Consider the following 13808-nt stretch of genomic DNA (forward strand, 5'->3'; position numbering starts at 1 on the left):
TATATATTTTTTTTTCTGTAAACTATTGGCAGAGTTAAACACGCTGCGAGGGGCCACAGGGGAACAGTAGCGTCTGTCGAACGCCAGAGGGCGGCCTCAGCCACACACAGCTCAGTCCCATATAGGCTCCATTCCATCTTGACGGTAGCCAATTCTCATTCCAAATTCAAATTAGAAATTACTCTTTTACATTTTTGATTGGCACCAAACACTAAGTGAACACCCTAATGCATTCTTAAATTTAATGATTTGAAACACGGAAGGTTTATTTATAATTTACTTAATTTAGCCTATTCAACATTTATGTTAGAATTTTCGTCCTTATGCACACTTGAGTTGAAGGCCTACTGCAGATTTTTTTATCCCATGCAATTGTTTCCCTATACAATGTCTTGTGGATGTAGCAAATACCACATGTATATGAATAGGACTATATATTAATAATGTTTGCATACAAAAAAAAGGTGTGCAAAGTGCATTGGGACTCTGCACAAGGTATTACGTATAGGTGCATGATTGGCTGCTTCATTCTCTTCATCAATGTTACATGAACAATTATAAATAAGAATAATAAAAAATATATAAAACGTAAATTGTGCATGGCTGCGGGACAAAATATGATTATTATTATTATTATCATTATTATAACAATAATAAGCATATAGCAATAATAGCAATCATTTTTATCATGTGTATTTTTCCATTTCCATAACCCCCCCCTAACACTAATTTTTCCTGGCCTTTCCATGAACACTCATGTGAGGCCCTCTCTGGGCCACCTCGACACGTTAGATAGACACGTTAGATAATGACCAAGGAATGCATTATGTCACATGATTAGGAAACAGCGTTATGATCTCACTGTCATCCACCCCCCCCACCCCCCGCCACACACACACACACACACACACACACACACACACACACACACACACACACACACACACACACACACACACACACACACACACACACACACATACACACTCCCACACCAAGAGGGGTATCTCCCCGCTTCCTCTCCGCCTCCATTCGGCTCACCTCTCCACTCCATGGTCTTTGCCAGCCATCAACCCCTTCACTTCTCTATACCCCCCCCCCCCCCCTATTGGGACCACAACGGCTCCACGGGCTCATTAAAATTCCTGCCTGATAGACGACAGTGCGCGAAAGAAAGGGACAGTGGGACATTGGCATGCACCCTTCTCTGAAGGACATGACGGTGGCTGGGAGAGAGGCCTTTTGAGTCAGGGCGCAACCTCAGGGATGACCAGCAGGTAGCAGCACACTTGCAGCCCAGACCCCCTCCCCCCCCCCTGTTCTGTTCTCTCGCTCATTCCCATTCCTATCCATATCTCCATTTTCTCTCCCCCTATTTCTCTATATCCACACATCTAACGTCTACCAATTTAGTGTTTTCTTCCTTACTGTTGAATATTCTTTAGGCAAAAAGTATTCCAAAAGAAAGTTAAGGTGCTTTATATATTAAGTGAATTATTTATAATTTGTTTACCATCTATTTCACTCTCTTACTCCTGCTCCATATATATATATATCCCTATCCATCTTCTCTCTTCACATATCCCTCCATCGCTCTCCCTTTTCTATATTTATATCTCTCCCTCTCTCCCTCATACCTCCATCCCACTCTCTTTGTTCCTGTGTCAAAGGCCTACTTTCAATGTGTCCTTTTCTCTCATACATCTCAACATATCGGTCGATAAAACATCCACCCCAGAGATGCTATGTGTGAACATAGCATAGATCTATATCACAGCATGGTGCATCATATTCATAGTCAAAGCATAAAGACTTGATAAAAAGCTATAAAAAAATCAATGACATTTGGGGGGTGACTGCATGTTGGGGATATTCATTCTATACAATACCACCTTTTAATGAGGCTACAACAGGCATTCCACTTAGACTCGAAATCAATAATCCATAATCTAAGACCTATAATAGTCATGTAATGGATCAGAATGTAGGGCACCAGTTGGCAAATGGTCAGGCAGCACTTCCCGCTAATCCATATAGGGCTATGGTTAAATTTAGCGACTATGAAAATAATATTGAATTAGGAAATAGATGGAAGGATGTGGGTCTATGAGGTAAGTGTTTATAATGCCTACGTGATGATTTGCCCAGGCCTTAAAAACATAATAACACTAACAATACGATCAAAACTATTCCAAATGTATTAGAGAAAATGTCTTGGTCAAAAAATAAGTGGATGCAGTTCTGTAATTTAACAGTTTCAAATAAGCTGAGTTAGTCATTAGTTACACAATAGTTATATCAAGACAAATCATTTATCTGGAATGGTCGATTTACTCCAGATAAAGGTTTTAAAATAAACATCTACAATATCTATATGTCAACCGTGACAATGAAAACTGCACAAAACAAATAATCAAATTATTGCCCATTCTTCTTGATGAATTATATGTTATTATTATTATTATTATTATTATTATTATGAATATTATTATTATTATTATCATCATTATTATTATTATTATTATTATTATTATTATTATTATTATTATTATTACTATGATAGTAGTTTATTTTTTATAAATGTATCCTTTAATTGCTCTGTGTCTGGTTTGTTTTGTTTGGCAAAATTGCAGTTATTTTCAACAGATTTTAACTATTGAGGAAATGAGATATCGAATTAAACAAGCATGCACACGTGGTTTCACCCATACCCAACATGTATATACACACATTCACAATATCGACAAACACACAAACACTGATTATCTATAGACAACACAATAGTAAGGGAACGGTGGACTATATAATCTGCTTGTAATTACTACTTTCTCTTCACCTCAAAACTTTTCCGGGGCGGCTTTGGATCCCACAACCATTCGTTGACCAATAAACCGTGAACCCCAACCGGATTGAAACTTTATCTTAACTTTTTTTTTCTAAAAATCAACTTCTGGATTGAGTTAGGTCGGCCCATCTGGCGCAGCATACGGCCCGACTCACCAGGGAGGAAGGGGAGTCGAGAGAGAAGGAGAGGAAGGGGAGTAAAGGAGAGGGAGGAAGAGGAGGAGGGGGTTGGAGTAGGGAGAGTTGGGATCGGATTGAAAACAGATCAGCCCGAGGATCTCGTCGCCGCATGTCTGGAACCGCTGTCGATTGAAACGCAGCCGCCTAGTTTAACTTCTGAAACACCTCGACGCCAAAGCACTTGGAAAGGGAGGGTGAACGATCACAGTAGTTTGGCTCTAACGGTACTGAAAAAGTTGGGTCCCGTGGAGAAGATGGATTGTAAAGACGTGCGTAAAGACGCTTACTGAACGCGCACGGGGTGCCGTGCAGTGCACGCATCGTGTGTAACAGCCTCCACTTTGGAAACTTTTTGCAACAAAAAAGTTCTCTGGAGTTTCGCGCAATGTCTGAAGTGGCTAATTTTTGCGTTTTGCGTTCCCCGTTGATCCATGTGTGATCACTGTGCACGGTGAGCGACGCAAGCAAAGCTTTTTTTGTTCTCCTCTTCAGACACAGTGATTGGAAGACCGTCGTTGGAGAAGAATTGAAAAGTAAACGAAGGTAAGCTATGGTGATGCTGTCAACATAGGGCCTGCAACTGAAGCCAAAGCTTGTTCTGAAGTGTCATGCAACTTGTGTTCAGTGTTTTACATATGAGTGGTCCCGAGTGTTTTTAAAGGGAAATGCTTCTCTTGCTTTATTTATGAGTTTATTCTGCGTTGCGTGTCAAGGACATATAGATAGATAGATAGATAGATAGATAGATAGATAGATAGATAGATAGATAGATAGATAGATAGATAGATAGATAGATAGATAGATAGATAGATGGATAGATGGATAGATGGATAGATAGATAGATAGATAGATAGATAGATAGATAGATAGATAGATAGATAGATAGATAGATAACAACTGTATTCAACTTTATATATCAGACTCAGCTCAGGAAAGGTTCACATCCCTCTTTGCACTTTGAATATATCTGAGGTCGGAATTCAAAAAATGTGCATTCTGCAACATGATCCATATGTGAAGAGATAGAATCAGTGCTCTGCACTAATCCATTCACACGGCAATGTTGTGATTTCCTCCACCCAACAAAAAACATTCCCAAACTTTCAGTGGGACGTTTGATTTGGAAGTACTTGTTTCAGTTCAAAATCAGATAAGTGAAAAATGGTTGCTTGGAAGGTTTCTGAAAGTATTAAGTTGAATACGTTTAAGTCCCCTAATAACGTTAACACCATATATATCTTTGTAGTTTCACTACAAAAAAAATCTCGAGGAAGGAAACAATTTTCAAGTTAGGACTAATATTTGTGTTAATAACAACCCTAGCCTTCGGCATCATTTAATTGTACCAATGACTTTAGCTCCTAAATTAAACCTTTTGCACGGATAAAAATGCCTAACAGTAGGCACTATAACAAGCAGGGCAATCAGTAACCTATAGATGAGGGCCTATAATAAAGACAGTGGTCGCTGGATAAGGGGTTCAGGGGGCCAGATTACCACCATTGACAGATCCTTTGGGCTTGTGTACTTCTCGTTGAAAGATTCAAAGTTGGCTGTTTGCTCTCCCGGCTGAACAATCAACAAACACTTCAAGCTTTTGTGCGGCCCTTAAGCGGGCTATATTTACTGTTGGCTTTAACCACAATCTAGAAATATTACTAATGATCTCCGGCTCATGTGCATATCTTAAGGCTCACTTTATGTTCGTTGTTATGGCCTAGATAGAAGATGGTAGTTAGAGAAAGTGTGTGTGTGTGTGTGTGTGTGTGTGTGTGTGTGTGTGTGTGTGTGTGTGTGTGTGTGTGTGTGTGTGTGTGTGTGTGTGTGTGTGTGTGTGTGTGCGCGTGTGCGTGTGCGCGTGTGCGTGTGTGTGTGTGTGTGTGTGCGTGTGTATAGTTTTCTTGGAACTGCGACGACTGCTGTAAAATTTGCATTCAGGAATCAAATGGATTCCTGACTTTTTTTTCTTTTTTTCCCCTATGCTGATGATGAGAAACATATTGTGATCTGCGAGTTCAATGGTTTTAGTGTGCCGATTTCAGTTTTAAATAGAAAAGTAAGCCTAAATAGATTTGATTCAGAGAAAAAACACATTCATTATTGGCTTGGAAAAATTGGCTAAATTCTAATCCCTAAATGCATTTATTTTAATTATGGCTTGAACTTTACCAATCATATTGTTTTAAACCTTGAAAAAATAAGCTATGTAAAAAGCATGTGCAGTTCTATTTAAAAAAAAAAAAAAATTATATATATAAAGAGAGAGACAGGGAGAGAAAGTGAGAGAGAGAGAGAGAGAGAGAGAGAGAGAGAGAGAGAGAGAGAGAGAGAGAGAGAGAGAGAGAGAGAGAGAGAGAGAGAGAGAGAGAGAGAGAGAGCACCGCCAGAGAAGGAGGATGGCCCTGGTGGTGGAGTTTTTGGTATTTTTTTCGCCCTGTGATTTGCATGATAAAAAACGGCCAAAGTTTTAGTGTGTTTGCCCCATTGTGTGGAATGAAGCGTTCCTACAGCCAGGGCCTGCAGAGCCTGAATGGCCTAAAGAATGGACGGGCCTATTCAGCTCATTCAGCGGCACCATGGCTTGGAGGCTCTGCTCTACACGCTGCTCATACACCCATAGTGGCCCATGTCACTTTCATCTCCATCCACCCAGTGTTCTAATACCCCTCCCTCCCACCACCACCACCACCACGTTTTCACATGCAGAGCTCCTTTACAACCCCCCCCCCCCACACACACACACACACACCCCTGTCACACACACTTTATTGATGTTCCTTATGTATTTCTGTTTTGGTAGTTGTTCTTTATTTCTCAGATTTTGTCATCTGCTACTATTTGATTATTTTCTTTGGAGGGGAGGGGGGTGTTCTTCTCAAAGAGGACAGTTCATGAAGTAGTGACTTGCTTGGGAGTGTGCATGTGCGTGTGTGGGGGGGGGGGTCAGTGTAGGGCTGGGGGGCCAAGGTGGGGAGGTCGGGGGGGGGGGGGGGTGCAGACTCAGTAGGAGGAGAAGGGGGGAGGAGAAAATGGGGCAGCAGCTTTTTTTGAAAACAAATACCGATGAAGTCTAGCGTGCAGGCAGAGAAAGGGGGCGGAGGCAGGGGGTAAAATCTAAGTGACTCTGGGGAGGAGTTCAGCCCCCCCCTCCCTCACACACACAAACACACACACACACACACACACACACACATTCCCCCATCCTCCATTGCTCCAGAGGGAACCTTAAAGTTAAGAAAAGGCCCTGTGGTCCCTCCCACTTTCTCCCTCTTACACGCACAGACACACACACACACACACACACACACAGAATCCTGGTGGTTTTCAATGGTCTCAAACTCTACCTAACTGTACCGATGAAGCTATATGTCGAGCCCTCAGAAGGGTCTACCACGAACTCAGGGGCCGCGAGCGAATCCATCTTCCAAGCTCGCTGGGGCGCTGTGGGGGTGTGGGGGGGGGGGTCGGTCAATGCCTCGGTTGTTTGGCTGAAAAATGTTTTTGTTGGAATTTAGTGGTTGTGGAAGAAGTGCAGCTGGTGCTTGCTTGGCGCCTGGCAGGCCGTGGCCCTAGGTCCCGGAGCTACGCCGCCCACTGCCAACCAAGAGGTACCAGCATCAGGCGACATCACCGGTGTATCGTGATGAGTGATTGAATCAGTTGGGTTGCGGAATTTAATTCAATGTGTTTGGGGTATCTAAGTAGTAAAATCAAGCAGAATACATATATGAGATTTTAAGAACACTGCGCCTGGTATCTAACCGTAGTGACAGAACATGAAACTGGACGTCGGTGTTTTGCTTCTTCCTCGATTACAGGAAAGAGTCCCTCTGTGTCAACAAACTGAACATGACCCCAAGACATAAATCTAGAGTAAGACGCAACAGTGGGAAGTTTCCTCCTCTGGGTCTGGTTGAAAACAGCAGACCCGACACACGCTGTGATGTAGACCTGCTATTTTGACCAGCCTACCAGCATCTCTCTCTCCCCTCTTCATATTTGCATGGTTACCGACATGTGGTTTACCAAAGGTATACCCAAGGATAACACGGGTGAGCCCACCACTCTCCCCACTACAGCCAGAGCCCCTACCCACCAACCACCCCCAGGCTCACTACTAACCAGCCCTCCGAGGACTGAAGGGGGACACGGGTCTCTCAACTCACTCACTCACCCACAGTCACTCACTAACTGTCGTTGGGGGGGGGGGGGGGGGGGATGCGGCTCGAACAGCCATTTAGGGAGCTGTTAAAAGCAGCCATGTGTCAACAAGAGTAAGCTGCCCCAGACGCCTCTCATGGCCACTGGCCCGCACTTCAGATGGAGGGGAAGAGAAAGAGAGAGAGAGAGAGAGAGATCTTATATTCTTCTTCTAGGGTGCTTCACTGCCGTCTGTATTACAGCCCCGTCTCCACCCCCACCCTCTGTGCTGTAACTGGGGGGACGCCACAGTGAGACAGCCTTTGGCTTGTCTTTTATATGCTTTTGTCTTAAACCTCCCTCGAGGTATCCCACTCATTCCCTCCTCAAGTGTGCGGGGTGAAAGACGATGACATCACTTCCTGGTTTGTCAAGGGCTTCCCCCACCACCCTCGCTCTCTCTCTCTCTTTTCCTCTCGCCCCGGGTGCCCTCTTCACGCGGTCGTAGTGGCGAGTGGCTACTCCACACAGACTCGGAAGCCGGGGTCAAGCAAGAGAGCTCTTCACTCACTAAAACAAAACAGTGTGCCGGCTTTAGCAACACACACACGCTAAACAAACACACAGAGGCATGGACACACGCTATACACATCCACAAACTCTCACACACATGCGCTATAACAAACCCACACACACTCTATCAGAATACAACGCTCACACACATGTGCTATTCAAACCTAGACACTAAGCGGATACTAACAGTTACACTTGTATGCACGCTGAACAGATCCACCCACACACATGCACACACAAAGTAACACACTTGTGTGTACACGCACACCCCTAAAAATGTCAAGGCCACTATGAACCTATCCAGGAACTAATACACACACACTTAAGTATGCTCTCACAACACACAGTACCATGCATCCATGTACAATACACATTCACGTTCTGGCACACCTGCAAACATATACACACAATCTCACACATATCTGCACTCTAAAGAGGCTGTTGCAGGCTTTAGTGCCAGATTAACAAGGCGTTTAAAGAGCTTGATGATAAAATGAGTGACAAGTTCATGACAGAGAGATTGACCTCATCAATGACAGCCCCCCCACTCCAGCCGCCATCAACAGCAGGGCCGTACCATTACAAAGAAAGTACTTTTGCTCCATCTTCTTCTGCTGCGGCAAACTACTTTTCCTGCCCTCCTCAGAGTCAGACCGCCAGGCCTAGAACCCCCCCCCATCCCACCACCTCCCCCCGGTAGAACTGTGGATCACTGTGGATCCGTGGATCTTCAAGACCACTGCTTATCGCCTCAGCAAGAAAAAACACAAATATGGAAAACAAAGAAACAAAAAAAATGGGAGAAATGTGCGGACAAAGCTGGCCTTGTAATCTCCGGCAAACTTTCCCTCTCAGGGGCATTGAGGATGAAACCTAAAACAGTTTCAATGTTGTACACGGTTCAGGCTGTGTGATGGACCATGTGTTGTTGCGTGCAGGAGTGAAGACGTAAAAAGATACCACCGCACCTCCCCGCTCACACGCTGGCTGAACTCTCGTAAAGATCTCGTGGCGGGGAAGACTCTGTCGAGAAGAAAATCAGAAAAAAAAGGCTGTAACCTCATCATTGTCTGAAAATGGAACAATGGCCGCCCAAGAGTCTCTTGGTTCTCCTGGGAAGTCTGATCCGGGTCGCCTGAGGTCACCAAAGGTCACAGAGTCAGTCAAGAGGAGGTTGAGGGGGAGTGTTTTTAATTGGCTTGGATGTAAATTAAAAGCATTGGGGTTGGAGTTTTAGTTTGTAAAGTGTGTCAGGTTATTGAGTCATATTTGACATTAAACAGCCTCTTTTTTTTTTGCAAGTATAACTAGAATGCGTGTTATCGTGAAGAGATAGAGCAAGAACATTCTGTTGAATCATACTTGATATAGTAGCTAAAATGACGTCGTAGACAGGAGAAGGAAAAGACAACATCGCCACTTGGCTTCAATCTAGATTGGATCTATTTGACTGATCTCTCTCTAGGCCAAGATAGGAAATGAAGGAGACAGAGAGATAGAAAGAAAGAATGAGAGAGAGAGGGAAAGGGAGAAGGGGGAGATTGAGGGAGGAACAGAGAGAGAGAGATACAGATAAAGAGGGAAAGAGAGGGATGGAAGAAGAGGGAGTGTTTTGAAGAGACAGGAAAGGGAAAAGGAAAGAGTAAAGCCTGTGAGAAAGTAAAAAAGGAAGCAAGGCATAGACAATGCAGAGCTTGTTAATGCGCTCTCTTGCTCTGTAATTACTGATACCTCGCCCCTCCTTCCCGCATCCCCCGTCCCTCATCCTCCCCTACCCAGTGCCAGCAGAGAATTCTGATCACTGCCACTGTATTGTGGCTTCCCCCAACACCCTGCCAAGAGTAGGGACGACGTATCACTTTAATGCATCAAAGCTAGGGCTGCTAGATTATGGAAAAAATATCAATCACGATTATTTTGGTCAATATATATATTTTTTTAGTGTTTGAATACATGCTGTATTTAATCAGCATGTCCCTCCCAAAAAACACTTCGTAACTGAGAACTTGGACATTTTGCCTTAAAAAAATACATAAAATGCTCAAAAAATAAAATGTTCAAATCTAAAATAATGTACAAATATGTTCAAGCTGCACTTCCTATAAAACATTTAATGAAAAAATAAAAATAAAAAAGTATTATATTAGTTTGATGACCGTTAGTGACGCTAAAAACAAAATTACGATCAAAATCGGATTAATCGCACAGCCCTAATCAAAGCTCTGGAGAAGCAAACAGGACAGCGGTGGTGTCTTTTAGTCACTACAGACAAACTACACAGGGATACATATGGTTTCTTTCCCCTCTCTCTCTTTCTCCCTGTCTCTCTCCCCCCTACTTGTCTTCCCTCATGGAGACACAATGGAGCATTGTCTCCTGCGGCTCAGCCACAGGCCCTAACTCTGGTGCCGTGGAGATCCACAGTGCAGAGGCTGCATGCAGCCCAGTCATATCACACTCAAACCCCGAGCCGAGAGCGGGACAGCGGGTGGGCGGTATGTGCATGTTATCCAGTGTGTTTAGGCTTCTTACAGTGAGGTTGGGTGTGTGTGTCTCTAGCTGTGAGGTTTGGGTGGGAGTGGGGTTGTAAGTTGTGATTTACCTCTTTGGGCTATTCCAATGCTGAAAAGGCGCCGGTAGGGCCCTGGGGAGGGGGGTTAGTCGTGTGTGTATGTGTGTGTGTGTGTGTGTGTGTGGGGGGGGGGGGGGGGGGGGGGGCACCTGATGGACAGGGGTGACTGGGCTCATCATCACATGGTTCCAAGTGAAGGGAGATATAAGCTCCAGAATACACCACTGTCAGGCCACAGTCTCCCCTCAGATTGGAGTCGGAGAGATGGAGGGAGAGACAGAGAGAAAAGAGAGAGAGACATGTGGTTGTCTTTAGCAACAAAGTTTGTCTCTCCCCTCTTCCTCCGCCTCCAGTCATCTGTGGCTGTTATGGACTTCTCTTGTTCTCTATATCTCTCTCTTTTTTTCCATCTCTCATGGTACCTCCCCCCGCCTCTCCTTTTTGCCGCCTTTAATTCGGGCCAATGCTCATGTTTTGTAATCCATGAGTAGAGAGGAAGAGACCGACAGAGACAGAGACAGAGACAAAAAGACAGAGAGAGGATCATAAGAAACCGTACAAAGGCCTGTGTTGTTTGTCTGCAGTTTCGTTTGACTGTCCTCTGTGTTTCTACATGCATGTTAATGTGCTGTGGTAGGTAAACTGTCCATTGTCTGGACCGTGTCAGTGTGGGGTTGGTTTGATGGATCCCCGGGGGTTGTTGACAACAGGTGGTCGCAGCACAGCTCAGCATGGCCAGCCATAAAACGAGTTTGAGTTTGCAGGATTTACAAGATAAAAGGCATGAAAGGATCCGTACATCTTCTCAGTAGGGATGGAGAGATTGTTTAGTCTGAGGGTCGTCATGGGATTAGTCTTCCTGTCCTATCTTTATTTTTCATGCCTCTCTCTTGTTTTCTTCAGTTTTGACTAGATATTTTTGATACATACATATTTATTGAGCAAACATCTGCTGTATTGTAACATTTCTAATAAATTGGTTTTATTCGTTTTTAAAAGTATGTGGCATAAAATCAAAGCATATGAAACAAACCCAAAATGCGAGTACTTTTGATCATATGCCTTGCTATCAATGCAACATCAACATCAATGCAACAACCTAACAATGGAATGAGGTGTAGACATGAGGGGAAAAAGTGAAAAAAGTGAGAAAACAACATTAAATCCATATCATTCCATATACAGTATATCAAAAATAAATATCGGGCAATTGATAAAACAGCCATATTATCCGTGTGGATATATTGATATAGACTTTAGCATGCTGCATTAGAGGTCCTGTTATTTCCTCATTTCCACTCTATTAAATCCTGCTAGTGTGAGAGCAAGGCCTGTCGCACCCTGGCATCTGTTGGATGCTAGTGTCTGCAGTCACCTGTCTCACCTCACCTTGTGGCATGCGCTTCGACAGCTGCAGTTGCCCTCTGACCCCTTGCACAGACATCCCCTCCGAACCCCCTCCTTTCTCGTCACCGAGGGCTCAGCCACCCCAGGGGGCCCGACTGGGCAGTCACAGCAGGTGGGGAGTGAAGTGTGGGGGGGATGTGCGTAGGTGGGGAATTAAAACAGCGCTGGCCATGCAGATTGTTAGAACGACTGAACGTTGTGGTTAACAACCTCCTCGCTTTATCCCGCTTTGAAATCTGAACACCGCAGAGCGCTAGCTTTGATTATGATTAGCGACACACCGTTAGATTACACACAGCTGCCAATCCCTTTTTGCCACGTCAGTGACTGCAGTCACGCATCCGGTAACTTGTGCGTTGGTGTTCACTCTCTCTCACACACACACACACACACACACACACAGACACACACACACACACACACACAGACACACACACACACACACACACACACACACACACACACACACACACACACACACACACACACACACACACACACACACACACACACACACACAGGCAATGGATATGTGTTATGCTAAGAATGCAGAGAATTCTTTGCATAACACAATGCAAAGAAGAATATTTTACAGCGAGGGTTGAGGTTGTTTATATCATGCGACGAGCGTGATTCTGGGTGGATCCAATATTTCAGATACGTCCAAATGCATGTAGTATTGCTGATCACACAAACAGTCATCATTACAGATGAGTCGGTAGTCTCGCCCGGCCTCTTGGATGTGCTTGGATATCCGCAGCGTACTTTTTGCCTCATGTAATGCCTCCCCCATAACCAAGTGGAGTATATTTTGCATTTTAGAAAGCGTCTGACACAGACAATCTCCTGCTGTGGGCTAAATGTGTGAAAGGGCAACTCCGGACAAGCTCCAGACATCAGTCCATGGACGATGTCCGCAGTTCAGATGTGAGAACGGCTTAAGAGGCTGGGAAGAGTAGCGACAGCCGAGGCGGTCTTGAGAGAGTGCTAACGACACGTTTAGGATCAATGCGGAAGGTCAGGGGAAGCCAACTGCACCCAGCAGTGGTCCGGTCAGCAGGGGACATCTGTGTCGCCCTGCTGGTGACAGATACACCACCAGCCAACCCCCCCCCCCCCCCCCCCCCCCCACCAGGCTTACAAGTACCCCTGTACGCTCTTACTCCATGCCAACGAGATACTGAGCCCATGTAAATAAACACACACGCAGACACACACATGAGATCCTGAGGGCTCTTATGCATAGACAAATGCATACAAACCAACACACATAAACACACATACACACTCAAATTGAACATGAAAACTTTCAGACACTGCGTATAGTAGATGTGATTCAAATCAAATAATTTATCTTGATTTGATTTATTTTTGCGTGTCATTAAATCGTAGGAAAGTATAGGATTTTCTTAGACTTTCTTAGGAATTTCACTTTGTTTTAGCTAACCAAACAATGTCAATACCATAATATCTGTTTAAGAATAGATTATATTAGGGAGAGCGTTTCAGAGAGAGAGAGAGAGAGAGAGAGAGAGAGAGAGAGAGAGAGAGAGAGAGAGAGAGAGGTGCAGGAATGTCTCGCTGCATGGGTCCGTGTGTAGGCAGTGAGCCTCTCCACATCTGTTTCCTATTGGCTGGAGGAGACAAAGAGATCACCCACAGGATATTGCCTTGACTAGCCTAAGAGGTCAGGCTGGGGGAGGGGGGAGGGGGGGGGGGGGGGGAACATCTCAACTCATCCACAGGACTCCTTTATGGGTCGGAATTTCAACCGCTTGCTGCTCACTTAAAGTCACATTTTCCCGCCAAAACCCTGTTACTTTGCCTCCTGATAAACTCTGGAATTAGACGTCTCTGGAGTTAATAACACAAACGCCCAGAGCCGCAGCCGCTAATCCGGCGTTAAATCCAATTCAACCTCTGGGTTAACGCCAACCCATAGCACGTTTTGTAAACCGCCAAACCAAATCATGTTGCGCAGAAACTCTCCTCCGCTTGGTAATGGCGATGCGTATTAATGCAATACCTTCTCTCCCGCTTAAGCGAGCTCGCTCTATAAGCATGTGAGAGGTTCACCAAGATGTTGTTTCAA

The 13808-nt window shown here is 44.6% G+C and overlaps 1 protein-coding gene across 1 annotated transcript in view; it reads left to right on the top strand.

The window, feature by feature from the left end:
- Positions 1-3057: 3057 nt before the first annotated feature.
- The window catches only part of gli2a (GLI family zinc finger 2a), a 77889-nt gene continuing 67138 nt past the window's right edge, over positions 3058-13808 (top strand). The window contains 1 exon segment of the mRNA XM_056579638.1: positions 3058-3567. The gene's annotated coding sequence lies outside the window, so the exon portion shown is untranslated.

The sequence above is a fragment of the Gadus chalcogrammus genome, chromosome 20 (assembly GCF_026213295.1).
Source record: "Gadus chalcogrammus isolate NIFS_2021 chromosome 20, NIFS_Gcha_1.0, whole genome shotgun sequence".
NCBI classification, from domain to species: Eukaryota; Metazoa; Chordata; class Actinopteri; order Gadiformes; family Gadidae; genus Gadus; species Gadus chalcogrammus.